This window comes from Cephus cinctus, unplaced genomic scaffold (assembly GCF_000341935.2).
Source record: "Cephus cinctus unplaced genomic scaffold, Ccin1 Ccin1_scaffold0093, whole genome shotgun sequence".
Taxonomy (NCBI): domain Eukaryota; kingdom Metazoa; phylum Arthropoda; class Insecta; order Hymenoptera; family Cephidae; genus Cephus; species Cephus cinctus.
In genome coordinates, this window is record NW_014332832.1 from 275,789 (window position 1) to 295,540 (window position 19,752).

The following is a 19,752-nucleotide window of genomic DNA, read 5'->3' on the forward strand; positions in this document are numbered from 1 at the left end:
TGGTTTTTTTTTTTTTTTTTTTTTTTTTCTAAATAATCGTCACTCATTTTGGGACTTATTTTCTTCGGCCCGTTGAAAGCTACGTTCCTCAAGGCTCACGTGCCTGTAATCATGATCTGCGACGATACTCCTGCATCTCCTGTTAGGAGAGAGATGGCTGCCGTGTTGCACGAGCACTGGCAGGGTCAAAGGGCACTCTAGATATTTGCATAAGTAAATCGGCACAGCCGACTATCACGGTATCTATAGGAGCTGAGCCTATGGCAGGACTGGCGAGACTTCTCCCGTGCCACTAATCAATTTCTCGGGCGAAAGCGTGTCTTTGCGCAACCTCTAATTGGTAATTAAGCTTAACGTTTACGACGCTCGTGCTTCTACCCTCAGAATGCTATTTCTATCTTCAGCAGGGACAACCGAACCGGCCATTATGCACATTAAATGCCGAGTAATGCGACTATTACGTATTAGCTCCCTAGTCATTGTTCCTTCTTTTTTTTTTGGGTCTTACATACCATGATCTACACGTACCAGACACGAAGTGGCAATATCGTCTTTTTACAAGGCCCAAAGTGTAATTCCATTCCCAGCAGACGAGACTCGAGAGAATAAAAGCTACCGATCTTCAATTTTTTGGGCCTCACTCGCCTGGCCCGATCTCTTCTTTCCTAGCTGCAGCCTAATCCTAGGTAGATAAGACTTCATAATCGGATTGGTTCATCTCCTTTTCACCCGATTCATCCCATCAAAACAGACCGTCCCGATCGGACGTCTGGCACGCGGAGCCGAGTGCCTGGAAATGATCAGATCCACTGGGCACCTTTTTCAGGGCCAGTTGAAACCCAACGAAAAAGGAAGTACCCGGACGATTCCGTACGTGGTCCCCTGCTCACTATATGTATACATATACTATCCCCGGTACTCGGACCACTCTTCATCATCCTCAAGGAAGCGAAAGACCACGCGGAGGATGGGCGGTTCGCGATTCGCCTTCGCGATTTGCGGTACGAAAGAACAAGAACCGCGCCGGCCCGCGATACTATCCGAACATTATGGAATTCCCAGAAATACGAAAATCCCACGAAGAGGCCCCGTGTCCTCCTGGACCATCATCTCTCTCAGCCTCCTCCAGCAGGGAGGTCGACCTGATACGTGTCCCGTACGTGAAATATCCTCAGTCTGCCTCACCGTCTGACTGGTCAGCTAGCTGGCTGACTGGCTGACTGGGGGGACTGGCTGGCAGCCGGTGATATATCGCGCGCATAAGAGATGTAGTCAGATCACGGTTCTCTTCATGACGCTGCTCCTACACCGGCGAACAAGCTCTTTCCTACGATAAATCCTTGCGGAATGTAAAGCCACGAGCATATCGGCTCGACGGACGACAACCGTGAAGTTAAAAAGCATCGTGGTTCGGTAAGGTTCAGAACTTTCAGTTCGTTCGATCCCATAAACTTTTTATCCTATTCTCGGCCTGCCACTTTCTGATCCCTTTACTTTTACTCTCCATTCTCCCGGCTCTCTTGCTCCAACGGAACGAGCCACAGCTGCTGCCATATACTTCCTCCACTAATTGCCCTTAAACTCTTGTTACGGCTACGTTTCACGCAGCCTCCAGATAAAACGCCGTTCGTCCCCCCTTTACATCTAATAATCATTCCGCCAATTCCCAATGCGGATATCGCATTTTAATCCAATTCCAGTACCGCAGGTACGGGAACTCACGCATCTTATATTTTTACCAACAACTAGAAATGCACCGAGCGACTTTCACCCGTTCGAATCCAATGGAAGAATTTCTCACCGATTCTCCCGGCGCGATTTCAATCCCCATAAGCAGCCATAGGGAAGCAGGCCAGGTACTCTGAATGTTATCACGCGCGGCGCGTATGGTACGTAAATCTGCATAACGAAGTATATCGGAAGTGAAATAAGTCGAAAGAGAGATTGACGCGATCGATAGTCGCACTTTCGATTTCCCCAGAATCGAATTAACTCTCCCGTGTGCTACGTTAATCGCGATTGGTATACCGATCGAAAGATCCAAATAGCCGATTTCACTTTGAAAATTCATCGAGAAATTCTGTACTGGTGAATTGAACGAAATTTGAAGAAAAAAATTAAAGGTGGGTATAAATCCCTAGATTGATATATCCCTATACACCCAGGAAATCCAGTCTTGGATTCTTCCTCGGAAACGTAAATGTACACCCTGGTATACCCCACCACCCCGTACTGGTATACCACTACCAACCACCACCTACTATACCAGTACTACTACTATTTACTTCCTACTCCTAACGGAGGAAGGAGCTCCGTGCAATAAGAACTCCGCGAGACTATCCTTCGTTCCGTAATCCAGCACCGTAGGCGGTACCACGTATACAGTTGGCACACCTGTTTACGTGTGGTTCGCGGGACCCCCGGTACATTTACGATTAGAGGTAATAAGTGCACGATACTGTGCGCAGGTATACGGAGTAAATAGGCACGGTACTACCAACCTTATACAGTATACGGTAAAACATATTCGAGGAGGCGTAATGATTTATCCTAGGGACATTGGATGGTATTAAGAATGGCAGCACTGCGCGTCGACTAGTCAAAGAGCTCAAATGGCAGGAGCTGCGGGAGCAGCCAGCATATACACAGGATCGGTCCTGGTGCCGATCCTCGATCGCGATAGGGATATAACGGGAGTACTGTGTAACCTGGAGATATCGGCCGACGCGCACGTACCTCGTGTAATTGCGAGTTGGTGAAAAAGTCCCTAGCTAGGGGGATATAAGGTTGCAATGGGATCAGCGTGGCCCGGTGTGACCGGAGCATTACGCTCCTCGTGTTACCCCTTAATATTCCTGAGCGAAGTCTCTGGTACGGATTGAAATTCAAAATTTTTTATCTTTTTCTCTCCGCTGGGTTCAAAAGATATGCCCGTCGAATATTATCGATTTCGTAGACAAACAGATAACGATGCTGCCGATGTAAAGTCGCCCAGTTGAAAGTGGAAAGTGTATGACGTGCGTGAGGGGTATCTCCGTACTTGATGTCTCTCTCGTTTCTCTTTCTCGCTGCTGGGAATCCGATACCGAGTTAGCGATACGGAACGGGATCTAAAAGAGCAACGACACGACCCACTGGACGTTTACATTATGGAAACAGGTCCAATCAATTAAGTAACATTGTAATTTGGATGCAAACTGCCTCAAGACGTCTTGACGCACGGCTCGATTTCATCTGGCCGTGTCGGCCCGTTTCATTAGGCATCGTTCAGGCACGCCAGATAGATACGAGGATACTACTTTGGCTTATATACACATATCCCCTCTAATTTCGAATTGCTATTTATTTAATTACATCTATTTCTACCCGGACTAATGAGTCGAAGACACGATGGGAGCTCCTTTACGTGCACTTGTGAACGGGACTTAACCCTGTACACTAAACCTGACATGCTCTTTCCAGGTTCACTGGCTGGACTATCTATGACTCTTTCGGTCTAAGCATATATATATATACAGTCACGCAGAGACCCGTGAGTCTTCCTGGCGGCTTTCTGAGCGCCGATCTTAATCTGCTACGCAAGGAATTCGAGAACGTCGCCGGTACAGCACAAACCCTTCACCCTCGAGATTCCAGGAGTAGCTTGTGGGGCTCGTGCGTAGGATGCGTAACGCGCGCTGCGTAATACCCGCTGCGCGATACGAAGCGGAGCTAACAGGAGGGCAGAGGAGGAAGAAGGTCGCTGTATGGCAGCGGAACCGACCCGGTGCAGGACCCGTCGGGGAACAGTCGGTCACGCAAAATGATCCTCCTCGGGATAAAGCCGCACACGCATAGCGGGACGATTGCGATGCGAAGCCCATGAGTAATAGTAATAGCTTTTAAATTGTCTCTCGCTTTAATGGCAAATAATATTCAACTGAATTTTTCCAAGGTGATTTCTCATTTGTTCCTGAGACCGTCTCCCCTCCGTACCAACTGTCCGCCAGCTTCGCGGAGCTTTTCTTCTGCTATTGAAATATCGGCTACGCGTCCGATCTCTGTACCTTGTACTTTATACTGTAATCTGCAGGACGTAACTTTTGAACGTTGCTCAATGGATTCTTACAGCTGATTAATGAGGAATCGAGACGGCCGATGATCCATCTGTCAATCAAGGAGATCTTGTGGGGTTTTGACTGTCTTGGATTTTAGGTTATGTCTTATTTTATTTCTACCGGTTCAGTTGGAGGGGGGGGGGCAGGTTTTTTATTCATCCTGTTCCCGTCACCATTTCCACAGATATTGTCGCGCGCGACAATCTCTCATGCGAGCCGAGCATTAGGCCGCATTAACCGGCAGCCGACATTACGCGAAACGTTTCTTGCCCGATGCTCGTCGCCCTTCGTTTCTTGCGAGCATCAGAGGACCCCAGTTGCCCACACCGGGTTACCATGTTCGCGCACCTATTCGCACCAGGAGTCCGTCTGACTCGCTCGTGCATTACAGATTAACGGATGATATAAATAGATGAGGTGTAACCATACCGGGAGGAGGTCTCCTTCGAGGGAGAAAAAAGGGATCCAGTGACGTCACTGGTAACGAACTCTCAAACCTAACCGCAGTCACTCTTCCAATGAACCCAACCCAAACGATCGCTGCTTGGTTCTGGGGATTTTTTCGGGTCAGGTTATGCATCGTGGGACGCGCTCGCGTGGGCAGTACTCATTGTTTTACTCGGAGTACCTATACCGACGGGGTATAAATATTCAGCAATTCTGGTGGTGATGTTAACTTTGTTTAAAAAAAAAAAAAAAAAAAATCAACCGCAGAGACGATTCTACGGGGGAAAAAAAAAAAAAAAATCTTGTTATTGGGACTCATGGCTGATACTGCTGCCCAACGTGGACAGTGCCCTCTGCCGTCTGGAACCCACCTTCGAGAATCGATTTACGAAAGGCTACAAGTATCGATCAAGCATAAAACTGTGCCAAATCATGTCGTATCCAATGAGTGTCAAGATGACTGGTACGGGTGGGTAGATCAGGGTCCGAAGTGAGGATCTGTGAAAATGTCGAATGGACTTAATACGAAGATCCCGGCGGTGGATGGGGACAGGTGCCGAATGGACCAGGCAAACAAAACCCAAGGCCCTGTTGAACTCCCGCGGCGAATAACGCTAAAAAATGACCCGCGCTCTGAACCCTTCCATTGAACCAGCGAAAGTAACAAGAACGCGGCACCGGCGGCACGTACGATCGAACGTATGTACTTTTGGATGGGCCCCGGACGAGGCGGTCCGGAGAAGGGCCTTATTCACAAAGAGGTCGCTGTTAGGCGACCGGTTCGCGGGGCCCTTAATGACTCGTAATCACGGAATGCGATGATGTCCTTGAATTATGACGCTCCTTCGGCCGCAGGCAACACTGATACCACTGGACCCCTACCCTCTTACGCAACAGGGCACGTGACCGGACTCTTCCTTAAATCCAGATTCTCTCTTTTTCTCTCCCCGTTGGTGCTTCCCATTTAGATCTTTATTCCTTTTAAATTTTTTTACGTCTCTCTCTCTCCTCTCTTATTGTAAGAGGACCTCCTTCCTGTCACCCTTGTGGTCTCCTTATACCTGGGACTTATTACCTGACGCGTGACTGCTAATGGTTCACCATTCGTGGACCGAGTATCTTATCGCGGTAACGCCATCTTTAATATTGACAATGCATAAGAGAAGGAATAAGACACGGTGGCTAGAACTGTTTTTATGGGTCGTGAGCCATTTTCTAAAGAATATATATCCCGTTTGTGGGCATTAAATGGAGGCGGTTCGGCTCTCGCGCTGGAATTCCAGGAGATATGACTTTCAAATGCAGCCTCTCTTTCGGTCCAGTGGCGATACGGTGCAAGAATGGAATACAGAGTCCGTGCATCTGCGAGAGAAAAGTTATGGATAAGCGTGAATATAGGCGTGGATGAAGCTCCGAGGAACAGCGAGGAAGGCGAAGAATGTCAGAGAAGGCGTCTACGATCCCATTGCCGCTTTCATGGAAACGGGGGCCCGAGCACGTAAGAGGCTACCAGCATCTCGCATTACTTATGTGAGAATCATTCAAACGAGCTGATGCTCTCAAAGGTTCATCGACTTTCATGAGCTTCCGACATGCCCGGCCCACTCGGTTCCCATTCCGCCCGAAGTGCAACCCTTCCCCGCTGACAGAGCCAGAGGGCCCTACCCGAGCCAACCCGGTCCAACCAGAGGGAGCAACCCTGACAGTCGGAGCTCGACTCCTGGAGATCCGAAGGATCTCCTGTCAGGTCTCACCGGTTCTACCTGGATGCTGAACAGTGGGGCGCGCTGTGTATAACCTGAAACGTGGGGCGTGCGTGCCGAGGCCACGTGTGTGTACGGAAAACATCGTCGGGCCCAACTCTATCCGGTGCAGGATGGCACACGGTGTGGGATGCACGGCCCAAGATGCAGGGGCCCGACCGTAAATACGCTGGAATGCAGACGGTGCGGGCTGCCAGTGGAAGGAAGGCCCCTTTGGCTACGGGGGACCGAAAGCAACGCAACTAGATTTCTTATTCCGAATGAGTCCCCGTATAAGGCCTATGAAGCCAGGGGTAGTTTTCGCCTAGGTAAACAAACGAAAAAACTTTATACCCTTTTTTTGCGTACAACAACAACGATCCGCGAAGAACCGTTTCCTTGATTAACAACCTCGCACTTTTGGGTCCTACCCTGACTCCAAGTCCCCAAAAGCCCGAAAGGTAGTACCCTCTGTCACGGGTTTCGAAGGAACGAAGGGAGCCTTCCCTTGGGGTTGGGGCGTTTAACATAAATATTAGTCGAAAATATTTCGACGACCGCCCCCGGCTGATGCTCGCTCGCTGACACGACGGTAATTGAAAGGCCCGCTGGATCTCTTTTGCGATTCGGCTCTTTCCGAGGATATGATAGGGCCCACACGGGACGATACCCACCTATATAACAGTACATTCACATCTATATCTATACTAACCGTACCTAAAGGAGGAAGATATTCAGGACCACCTTAACCACTATACCCGGCAGTGCTTTACGACCTCAGGGACATTACGACATTACGACTGGCAAACGCAAACACGGCACTCCGCCGCTAAATGGCCACCTAGCTACCGTTGACCAGCATACCGTACAGCCTCTCTCTACACATGGACCAACGGATCAGACGGAATCTAGTCGAGTAAGGCTATACCCAGCTCACGGCTCTACCATTCCCTGCAGTCGGCTCCAGGACTAACGGATACTCTACGGTCCATCTTAGAAAGCCAAGAAGCAAAATTCGTATTACCTCCGTACTGCAGTAACAGTTCCTACCAGTATCGATACCACCATCGCTATCAATACTACCGGTACCGGGAGTGATACTGCCATGAAGTACCAAGAGCATGGTACAGGAAGAGAATGAAGAGGATCTCCACCATAGGTCCCATCCGCTACAGCGTCACTCGTATGCTATATATAAAACGATAAGAACCTCCCGGGACATTAAATACCAAAAGTCTCGCGAAGGCTAAGGCTCGGGAGCGATGGCGCAGGATCGCAATCAATTCGGAAAGTTATGACCAGCCGTAACGCGAGATCCAAGACCTGAGACCTGAGAAGTGAGACCCAAGACCCGAGGCGCTTGCTCCCTTATTGTTAAACACCGTAATCCCATGCCTGGCACATATATATGAAACATCAGCCACTGTTTTCATAGCCATTGCAGTCACTGGGTCGGCCATTTTTATTTTCACTTGGTAAAATATTATGGGGTTCCAAGCTATAAAATTTTTGATCCGTTAGCTTGTTTAAGCTTGCACGAATACCTCGACTACTTTTTTTTCCTCTTTATTTTGACTAGTTTCCTTGGACAGCTACAGTTCCTAACGGTACGTGCTTTGCGCCTTGTTCTTAAGCAACTTACCGGGTCGAGTATTAGTCTTGCCCTACTGTCAGTGGAAATTACGACTGCTGGCCGTTAGGCCCATCCAGTTGTAAACGTACAGCGTACCCCGTGCGTATGCCAAGATTGGCAGCGTGTCTTTGGATACGGAGACCAATGGTAGTTGGCACGCGTACTTCTTACCTCGTTACGTTTTCCAATCCGAGAGACAGCATTACGTCATTACCAGCATTAGATATCGAATGGTATTTCTATATCCTCACCTGCAACAGAAAAGAAAAGATTTCGCGTGAGGAATCATGTCTCGGGAAAGTTTCAATTACCCGTGGTAGCAAATGTCCATTGGATAAGGCCCCGTAATGGTAAGCAGTCGTACGGGGTCCATAAGCCGGGAGCGATTATTCCCTCGGTCAGATAGCGAATGTAACGCGTGGAGAGTAGAGTCGTCGACAGCTCGTAAAAGGTCTAGTAAAGTCTGGTTATTCGAAACTTAGGACGTCGGGACGCGTCTTTATCCCTAAGAAGTACTTGGGTAAATTCAGAATTGACCGTTATCATAAATTATCCATTATTCTTATGACGTCCAAAATTCTAAGCTCTTATGTCATTTTATTAATATATTAAACATCTAGAGAAACGTCACTCTCAACAAGGTTGTTTGCAGGCTGTAGGAGTCGCTTGAGAGTGAAAGATAATACGTATAAAATCGTATATACAGACATATGCCAGTATGTGAAAGAGGATCAGGAACCCGTTCGTATAGCATCAGGCCCAACGGTGCACCCCCCGTTGGGCATTATTACACATTTAACTAATTTCCTTGTCTCGTAAAGTAGAGGGAAGACAGTCCGCGGCCGCAGCGGCCGTGCCGCGCCGGGGCCGCAATACAAAGTGGCTGCCAGACTGAGCATTTAGTTTAGTTTAGCAAGAGATTCACGAAGTCTCACCCAGCAAGCTTAATTCTCCGCGAACGAGCATTAATTGTACGAGACGGACAGCTGCTCGTGTAATAGAAATAAATTGCAATGATATTTAAAAAAAAACATTAGAATTAGTAAGAAAACAAAAAATATAGTTAAAATCAGTGAGATAATTGTCAGTGGGGACAAGTGGATGCATTCAAAGACGTCGTGACGCCCAGCGTCCCTAGGATGCAGTTGGATTAAGTCCTGGCATCAAACGCGGAACGAATCTATCACTCCCGGCTATCTCACGATAATCTCATTGTCGTGTTCGAGCCTTACAACATTATTAGGGATGGTATAGAAAAACAAATATGAAACCGCTTCTCACGTTTCACGCGACGCAACGCGGCGGCGCTGCGGTCGAGTTCGAGGGGACCGAGAATGTTCTGCGTTGAGCGTTCAGTCTTTTGCTGTTCGGCCACGCTCAACGTACACACGTACACGTATATATTTCTTACTTTCCTTCGACCCTTTTACCTCTGCCAACCACTTCTCTCTCCTCGAGATAGTCAGATAGGGATGCACGCATGCCAGAAGAACGAGATGTACAAGCGGAAAGAGATACGTGGGGCTCACGCGGTCTCAGCAAGAGTCTTGACGATCAACCAGACGCACCCTTCCTCGGGACAAATGATACCGGTCACCCGGGGGGACTAGATACTAGAAAGTTGACTCTCGAAATAGTCCGAATCTTCTTTGATTGGAAGGATCGATAAATCGGTTTAATTTAGAAGGATTCGCTGGAACGGGATATCTATTGAGGACTCGCTGCGTCCTTATGATTACGTAGCGAAGATCGGAGGTTATGGGTGTATATATGTATATAGGCAAGTTCATCTAGGTATAAGGATGCAGTGTTACGATAAGACAGGTAATGATGATTGCTTCGGGGAAGTCCTTTGAAAAATGTTTATGTATATAGGTATACTGTATGTCACGTATGGGTATACCTGTATAGTGTGTGTAACGCCTGTAGGAGCTTCGTAAGCAATGCTCATGCGCGAAGACTCATTGCTTAAGGGGGCAGTCTCTTTGTTTGATCCTGATACGTTCTCAAAGTGATAATTTTGAGGTTTCTTGTAGACTGATTATCGACTCCAGTTGCCACATCGTAGGCCAAATTGCTATGAAACATGCGACGGTAAATTGCGAGTCCTGCTCGGTTCACTTTATGTTGTTATTAAATATGGCGACCGGATGAAAAAGAGAAGGTGGGGGGTGAGAGATATCGTTTTTTAAGTGTATTTAGAGAATTTGGATTTTACGAAACGTATATAAACGTCGATTCGTGTGATCACGCATGAAATCGATTAGGAACCTGCTTAAGGCCCAAAACTTAATCTACGTGGGTAACGTGGGTATAGGTGGGAATAAATGTAATGACGAGTTTTTCAAGCTGGTTGAAAACAGAATGATCGGTTGCAGATCGAAAGGAAAAGTCAGGTATGATTAATTGGATTGAATGGGACGGCTAGAAAGAAATAACTGGTATGTGCTGATCATAATTCGTGATAACTCATTTGCAAGTATAATATGTGATACTGCTGTAATGGAGATTCGAAGTATCATTGAAATTGACAGTTAGAAAATAAATAATAAATAATCGATAATCAATTGACCGATAGATTTTATTAGGAGCGAATATAAGTTTGCATTTGATAATTGATATTTACGTAGTTGAGAAATTTTCGTGCGATTTATTAGAGGCGAGAAAGTAAAGAGTTAATGAAAAAAAAGAAAGGAGCGAAGAAAGAAAAGATACGAAGGACAAAGAAACAAAAAATGGTTGTATAGTAAGATACTGAGAAATAATGATAATTACGTCAATATCTACCCTCCTATCATTAACGTTCTCTGTGACTGCAATTCGCTCGGTAATTTCGAGTAATAATTGCGTGGCAAAAAAATAAGGCCCAGCTAATGAGGGTACGCTACAGTAACGTCGAAGGGTACCCAAACGCGTAGACGATCATTGAATAAAAGAGGCCTAAGATGGTGTCACTAAAATTCCCCTACGGTAATCCAGAGTCTAGTAACATTTTTCAAGAGTCAGGTCCGCCATTACGCGACAGTACGAAAATACGATAACACGACGATAACGAGACGGCTGCTTCCTTTATTTTACAGGGACTTACATGTTGCCATTCCCAGGAATAAATAACGTTCAAGAAAAGTGCTCGACGTCATGACGCCTCGAGGTACGTTCGAAACGCTCAAGGTTTTACCCACGTGGCTAAAAGGAAATACTAACGTAAGAGCAGTAGACAAATGAGCATGGCGTTCTACATAGATCCCTTCGCGAAGATTGGATCGAGTTTCTCGCGTTAGGGATAAGTTGGGAAGCCAGAGATGGGACAGTAGGTATATATGTATATACACCATGCAGTATATACCCCGTTAAGCCATATACCTCCAGCTAGCTGGATGGCTAACTTCAAGTGAAACTAGTAGCCTTTAAACTGGCGTTTGAATATGCCCCATTATACCCGGTAACAAATCGACGGGCGAGGACATCCCCTCTCTGGCACCATAAGAACCCTTTAACGTTTCAAGCGGGTACCACGGCTCAAATCAATATACGAATCTGTAGTAGACAAGTATACAGAGTGTATTACAGAAAATATATAAGGTCATATCTGAACCGGATGTACTGGTTTCCGGATGTTGGCCGTATTTCAAAATGTTTTGAATGCTAAAAAAGAATGTAAAAAATATAAATCATGTAACCTGAGCCAGCATCGTGGAACCCGGAGCTAACTAGGTAGAAACGTTAGTTCTACCCGGCGCCCCGTTACTTCGGCATTAAAAAAGTCTGATAGTGCGAGAGACCATGATTACTCAGGATTACGATTAGCAGAAGGAGACAACCCTGTAGATTTCCTAGTCCTGGTGGCAGTAAGTAACGTGAATGCAGCGCATCAAGGATGCAGCCCCGCTAACGGAATGGAATGAGGAAGAACGGAACGACCTGAACTGGAGGAACGAAGAGGAGTGGGATAGGGAACGAGTAGAAAAGGCGAAGAGGACGGAAGGGTAGGAAAGGAACACAGACAGAAGCTAAGGTTGGGTCTAGCGTGAGCTGAGCATGGTCTGGCTGAGCTTGCACAGCGCTGCATTGGTCGATCGCGCTACTGCGAATGTCTGGTGCATGCAAATGAGACAACCTACGGCCAGTTAACCAGTACCACCAGAGAAGAGCCAGGAGCAAGATCGATCCTTGATCCTTGGATGAATCCTCTCGTGGACCTAGAGGTAGATGGCGGATAGGAGTAGGTCAAGAGAAATGGACTTGTATACCAGGTATTATAAGAGACCTTGAAGAAATGAATACTGCTAATGAGGTGCCTTGTCTGGCTAATTGTAAATGGCTGATGTATGGTCGTAGCTTAATGTTACATACCGTGTGTGTAATAAGTACGTTATGTGTTATGAAATGGAGTATAGGAGGAAGTGGCTAAGGATAACTAAGATCCCTCCTCCTTGGGGCTCGGGTGGCAGTTTATGGGCTCATGAATGAAACATAGGCTTAACCGTATTCTCAATCGAGCGATCGTGGTGTTGCTACGGTACCATAATGCAAAGCTACGATCGCGAAAAAATCTTGGGGATAAATGAAATTAACCGTGCTTGCGATTTCTTCACTTCTTTTTTTTCGCTTCGATATTGGATCTGAGATAGCGGATCAGATCGGACATGGTACAAGTCCGGGAGACATGGCGCCTTTATTCGTAGATTGAAAAAGATTCCCAAAGACCAAAGCCCGTAATTCCAAGAGACGCCAGGCGTCGGGTAGCAAGTGGGCATAGCGTAACGTCATTGCGATATCGTACGGGACCTTCTCGACCCTTAGATTCCTACTAGAAGATGACGACCTCCACAGGGAATATCTTCTTTTTGGCTCTGACCGTATGAACGTCCTGAAGAAGGTGTAGGAGCCCGAGAGGCCATTTAACCGGTTAACACGGGTCAAGTGGCAATAACATAGGCAAATAATAAAAAAGAGAGTGACGCCTGGACCCGAGATGCTCATCTTGGTCCAGCGCTGCAGCATACAGGCGCTAAGAGTTCTAGAAGCGCGATAAACCAAGGAAGAGAGGACTCGGAGTGTGACGTCATCTTACGCAATATGAGTGGGCGTCGAATATTTCTCCGACCCGTCGAAATAGTTGGTAACACTGGTATCTTTTTGTCATTCTCTTAGGTTTATTTTTCTTTTCTTTACGCAACCCTGCAGGCAACTTTAGTCCTCTGGGATGCTGGAATCTCTGGAAAGATCAAAGTGAGAATTCGAGGTAGACGATCCGGAGACGAAATGATGGTCCAGGTCCATCGGTCCTGGTGTCATGGATGATGGCGATTCGGCTCCGTCGCGTCGGGACGCGCAATGTATAATCGAAGAAGGGCCTGAGGCTCTCGGGGAAGGCAGGATCCACGGGGCCCGATGATTGGCCTGATTTAATAAGCATATCGTGAAACTCTATGATTACGTATTGCGAAGCGTCGAGCTACGGAGGAGACGGAGGGCACGGGGTCTTTATTTCCAATTGGCCACAGCATCCTCCCTCTTAATTGGGCAGCTCGCTCCCTCGTACGAACTGCGAGTCCCCAGGACTCCTGGACTCCTCGACTGGTAAGACTCGTAAGAGTAACTCCATCGAATCCTATATATATATAATACATATAAGTATACTCGAGTACACGGGAATTATTTTTAATAAGGACGACGATTACCTACTCCGCCAAGTAGGTACAGGCAGCCTATCTCCTCCCAAGAGTACCCGTATCAAAAGCCAAGGAGGCCTTCCTTAACGAACCCTAGGAAGGAAAGAAAGAGTTCCTGTGCAATCAGGACGCTAGCCAGGCGCAACTTACCAAGGCAATTAAACCGCTAATCAAGCCCATCCTTACGAATAAGAGTCAATCACTCGCGTGAAAAAGATACGAATAAACGCACTACCCTTGCCGGACTCTTCGGGGTCGCTCTATAATCATAATTTACCCGTAATTACATTTATGACCCACTTTGCCCTCGTAAATTGTCCTTCTCCCCCACCCGGAGGGGGGGGGTAGGAGGGAGGCTCCTGAAGAAGCATGACGACTTGCTCGATAATGGAGGTGAAATATTTTCAGTTACTACCTCTAGCATCATTCACAGATCCTCAGCCGACCTCTGACCTCGTCCTGGTAGATCGCGAGGAGTCACGAGGTCCTTTCTATGCGGGACCAGCCAGTGACTTGGGCATTCAGGCCCAACTTCACGTCCCTCTCGGAACCGAACGCGAATTCGTCGAAGAGTCCTGCCGGAAACGACGCGCGTTTGGTGAACCTTTGAGGGAGGAGTGGTGGACGCATTCCTCTAGCGATGAAACGCGGCCCCATTGGCTCCCGGTACGCGGAGCGTCACACCGGTTGGCCGCCTTAATAACATGGTACGGCAACCGATGGGCCTCACGGGCCCATGAGCCATGAGCCATGAGCCAAGCCAGTCTGACTACCGCCGGTACCAACCTCCTACTCTGCTTTGCCACGGCCTTCCCTATCCATCTCTTTCACTCTCTCTCTCTCTCTCCATCTTGTACGTACTTCTATCCCTATCTCCCCTCTTCCTTTACTTCATGCATTCACGCATGTATACGTAACACACTGTTAAGATAGACACAGTTCGTGTCATGGTCTAGAAAAACAATCCCAAAAATCCATGCACGCGTCTTGGGTCCTATAGTCCCTGTCTTTTCATGACAAAAAATCACTCTGGGCCTGAGGAGGAAAAAAGAGCTTCTTCCTCGACGGACTGGATAATGCATAGCTATTCCGAAACAATGAGGCTATGCTCGAACGCACTCGAGAGTAGAGAGAGAGAGAGAAGGAAAGAGAAGATGCTGCGGAAGAGAGAAAGAGTAAGAGATTCTCAAGATCTAGTTCTCTTTGGTCCACCTCCTAAGTTCCTAGATGCTCTTCCTGTTGCACCCTCCCAGGTACTCCTAGTTCTTTACCTCGAGAATCTGGTATCCCGGCATCTCGTGGGCACAGGCCGGAAAGAGTCGATGATTGAAATGCAGTAAGATGACGCGTTATAGAGATGCTGTGCTTTGACATCTCACTCGACAATCGATATCCCGTCGGATGGACAAAAAAGCTCATTTTACCCTTACATCCTGATTCTCTATATTAAAGTATAGACTGGTCTCTTAGGCCTCTCAGAGGAATTATGGAACTGTCAAGGTGGCGACGATCCCAAACGACATGGTCCAGCTGACGTGAGATCATTTCTTTGCGGCTCGGGATGCTAATACGTGACCTGAGGTTTTCATTGGGTACCAAGAGGTACCTGGACCATGTGGTTACGAGACGCGAGGAACGAGGAGATTGGGAGGAGACTGTCCATAGGTAGGGACAAGGTAAGTGAGCTCGGGGCAAATATTACAGTATCTTTGGGATGCTGGAGAAATCTTGCCGAGAAGAGAGGGGAAGCTAGGGAAGCGTATTTCTCTTGGATATCTTGAATCGTCGGACCGTTTCATCCCCGAGCACTTCAATAAAATCCAATGATCCACAATTTTCGGTTACGCGTGATCTCATTAACTGTGGACCCGGACCGGCACTCCCTCCCGATTCGCCCACCCCGAGTCCGATCCTCTCGTTCCCAGCCTCCCCTTTCTCTGTCTTACAGCTTGGACCAGGGCTATCTGGACTCGGAGAGGGGGACCCGAAAAAGATGATCATTACTTTAAATTCGCTCTAAATATTATTACAAAAAAATGTATTGCATCTTGCGGTGGCCAATCGTCTCTCCCTTCTACCGAAACCCCACCACAAGAACCATCGTCGCGGACCAACCACCATGCATTGCACCCTATGATTGGGGAGGAGAGGGCGGCAGGGGGGCAGGGGGGCAGGGGGAGAGATATAATTTTGCAAAAGCAACAAGACTCCGAGCGATACGTAAAATGGCGGACGGCTGGTAGCAACAGTCAGCCTCGAAACGAAGGGCCGGAGGGCCGTGTAGGGTAGGAGGAAGAGGGCCGGCGAAAAGAAGGGAGAAAGAGGTTGAGAAACAGCAGCAACCGGCGGAGGAGGAGGCAACGAGACTGTAAGCCGAAGGTGGGGAGGTGCTTTAAAAATGAAGTAATATGGTAAAAATATGGCGAGTAATTTTTGAAGAGAGACGGAGCTAAGGTAATCCGTTCATCGAGCCAGCCAGCCAGCCAGCCAGCCAGCCAGCCAGCCAGCCAGCCAGCCAGCCAGCCAGCCCTGGTAACACAGGTTGGTAGGCCAAGAACTTGGAGGAAGGTACGCCTTGGATGCAGCAGCGTAAAGATGGTCGTGTAAGATAGAAGTTAATAACGGACGGCCGGACGGATAGACGCGGCCAGCATGATTCTCATACGAGGCCGATCGAAACAGCGCCGGTTCCGCTCTTACCAATCCGCCCGTCTATTCAGTACCTAGCCCAATGACTCGTATACAGGGCAGCGCCATAGCCTGAAAGGTCCAATACAGAAATCTGCATTACCTACGGAAGAATAAATAAAAATTACCACTGAACATTGGTTACCCCATTTTTTACCCCTAAAATCTCAATTCGCAATTAATCCACAGTGCCTACTATCATTTCCCTATTGACTCCTTATCTCCATAATTTTTTATCCCTCTAACAACAGGGCCGACACCTTACAATCCAGCACGTATTTTATCTAGCCTCTACAAAAAAAGGTCCACGTGGCATTAAAAAATTCTTTTGAGCATCTGTACCGCGAGAGCACCCCCTGACCGCCCTCTGATCGCTCCTTACACAAAATACTGTTTCAGCAGCTCATCAAGTTATAATAATACACAAAGTATTCCCAAGTGGAATTCAAAATGCCCAGAGCACTCAGCCACGCTCTCGGCATTGACACTCAACAATGAATCCAAGATGATGGTGACTCTGCAGGATAATGACGAGTTCGAGATCCACGTAACCGCTATAATTTTCCAACATCCATCAGTGACAATATGACTATCCTGGATCCGTCTACCACCTTAACGCCATTAAGTATTAAAAAAAAAATTTCGAAAGCGAAGCAAACAGTATGGAAGAAAAGCCTCAGTATACATAGAGAGAGAGAGAGAGAGAGAGAGAGAGAGAGAAGCAATACAGACCGAAGCAACAAAGGGTACCAACCTGAGAGTCTCAATGAATAGAATAGTCAGATTGGGACACGGATAGACCCGTATTGGATATATTGAGTACAGTGGAGTACAAGAATAAGATGGAGGAATCGATGGGGTCAATCACTCCAATGCCGGGCGTTGTGGCGGGCCAACGCATCGATATTGAGAATGACACCCCGGACGAGTCTATTACGCAGTCGATAGCCACCGATAGGTCCGATGTAGGAGCTATCTTGGGCTCCATCAACATTCCTTATCGGTACCTACGATAATAATTTATTGCCCCGGCTCGTTCGTGGAGCGGGGCGTCGGGACGGCCGGGCGGTGACTTCATCCTCGACCAAAGTGAATTTAGCCACAAGACGCGGACGATTATACTTGAGATAACTTTGAGACGCAATCAAATTTGAATGGTGTCCAAAATTTTATACGGATTCAATTACACGTGCGATGGTCGACTTTGGGTATACCGGGTGTCTAAAATACAAATTTTCCAAATTCCTAATATTCTAGATTATCAATACCGTATCCTAGTTTGAAAGGCAACGCTACTTCTATATGCCATGCGGGAAGTTGGCTTCTTGCAGGATCGCCCTTTACGTCTTCATCACTGTCACAATCGGCCATCTTGAATGCGAGTGACTCTTGCTCGGATCACCGGGATCCTACGGTGCATACGGTGCTTACTTATGCTTCGCCAAAGGACTGATCTAACCGGAAGCTCTGCACGTTTCAGTCGGACTGCGAAACTACGACCTAGAGTTCTTCGACATAAATCTTCGATCGATCAGACTTGGCTTGGGTCTGTACATTGGTATGTTTGCCTATTTAGGTATATACAGATATACGTGCTAAGTTCAACTGGGCGAGTACTGTTATTATTATAGGTAATGGCGAAAGTGTATACATATATACAGAATTATTAAAGATTCTTCAAAGTGGTACCAATCACTTCCCATTATAACACAGACGAATCTTTGGTCCTGGGTATTACGATTTGGTAACTGGTTAAAAAGGTGACTAGTATGCATCTATCTGGCGCGGCCCTCCCGCATCGTGATTCGTGCGTGGAACGCGGCCCAGCAAGTCCTGATGGGTGACCGAGTCGAATCGAAGCCGATAAACCTCGTGAAATATCGAGGGGCTCGGACTTTCTCAGCGGTCTTGGTAAAGAGGAAAAAGAAAGGGGGAAAAGAAAAAAAATAAATGATGAGGATGAAGAAGATGGTAGGACGTCACTGAAAGTACGATATATGTACTTCGGGTGTAAGGTCTATGTATATATACTTTCTTAAGCGATTATGAACTGTGAACTGTGGTGAATTATCAAATTCAGTGTTGGAGGTGATAAGCCATCTCGGTGGATGGTACATGGAAGCAGCATCGCTGTTCCTCGGGATCAATTTTAATAGAGGTCAGGGCGTAGAGTGAATGAAACGTGAAGAGCGAAGAGATGAGTTATTGATTATTGGCTAAATAATTGATCGATCGGCTATTGCCGTATTTAAATGTTAATATAAATATTTACAAGCTGTATAATTCGGTTATATATATTTTTATTGGTAATAAAAGGGCTGAGATCTCGGTAGGCGAAGTAGCGAAAATTTTTGAGAAAAAAACGTCACTGCTGAGAGCCCGTACAATTCTCTTTCTCTTCCAGCCACCATTCCGCTGCTTTTCCTGTACGGCACTACAAGTTCTTTAGCTTCATTTCTTTCTCGCCTCTTCTTCCGCTTCTTACGAATCTCCAGCCGTATAAAAAGTTTAATCGCATGGCGCAACCGTAAAGGTTATCCCTCTCTACTTCATTCCGCCTCAATCTGCCTCATATTCCACCTTGACGACCATTGCTCGAGCCATTGCTGCCAACTTCACTGCGTGGAAGCAAGTAATGACGCGACCAAAAAATATGCGTGATTGTTTTACGTCCGACCGCAGAGATGCAATTCTGCTTCGTGTAGACGAAGAAGAAGAAGAAGAAGAAGAAGACGAAGAAAGAACGACGCCAAGGAAGATTTCTAGCATCGGTTAAATATACTTGCACGAACTGAAGATTGAAAATTTTTTTTAATTATAGAAATTATGAAAAAAAAAAAAAAATTCCCCGGGACTACCTAGGGACTTTTTTATTTCCCCTATTCAGCTAGTTTCCCTGTAGCAACGTATACAAATTTAACGTCAACGTCGTCAAGATTGCCAACCATGAAAAATCTAAGGGTGCCGATATTGCCAGAATCTCGAGAGCTTATTTTCATCTTTCCCCAAACAGGCCCTTTTGACGACTGGTCCAGCACCGAGCAAAGTGCAACAGAGACACGGGGAAAAAAGGGCAAAAGGGAGAAGAGGCCTACCTCCTAGTTTCTTTGTCATTTATCCAACCGCAAAACTAGTCGTAAACCACTGGCAAGTCCTTGAGTGTGAGAAAATAAGATCTTTTTCTAATTCTAAGATGGCCGTCTCGCCGCGAGCCCCCACGGGGGAATGTTATTTGCACGAGCTGAACAGCCACGCCGATTACCAACGACAGGACGTTCAATCTTTTCCCCGCAGATTCCTGGGATTCTCATTTCCAACCGCTGATATACCCAGCATCCAGAGATACACCCAGTGTCCTGGACCTAGGACACCGGCGTACCGTCGCCAAGGACCGTGACACCAAGGTGTCGAGGTCGTGCACGAGGATCCCGTCGAGGCGCTAACGAACGTACCTCCCCCCCCCCCCCCCC

The 19,752-nt window shown here is 47.2% G+C and overlaps 1 protein-coding gene across 2 annotated transcripts in view; it reads right to left on the reverse strand.

The window, feature by feature from the left end:
- LOC107274197 (protein dachsous) overlaps positions 1–19,752 on the reverse strand; it is a 135,151-nt gene that overhangs the window by 55,605 nt on the left and 59,794 nt on the right. Inside the window, exon 1 of one of the 2 annotated variants that reach the window (XM_025091505.1) lies at positions 7,929–7,964. The exons of the other annotated variant lie outside the window; for it this stretch is intronic. The gene's annotated coding sequence lies outside the window, so the exon portion shown is untranslated. Of the gene's footprint in view, positions 1–7,928; positions 7,965–19,752 lie in introns of those variants that run through there. 2 annotated transcript variants of the gene reach the window in all.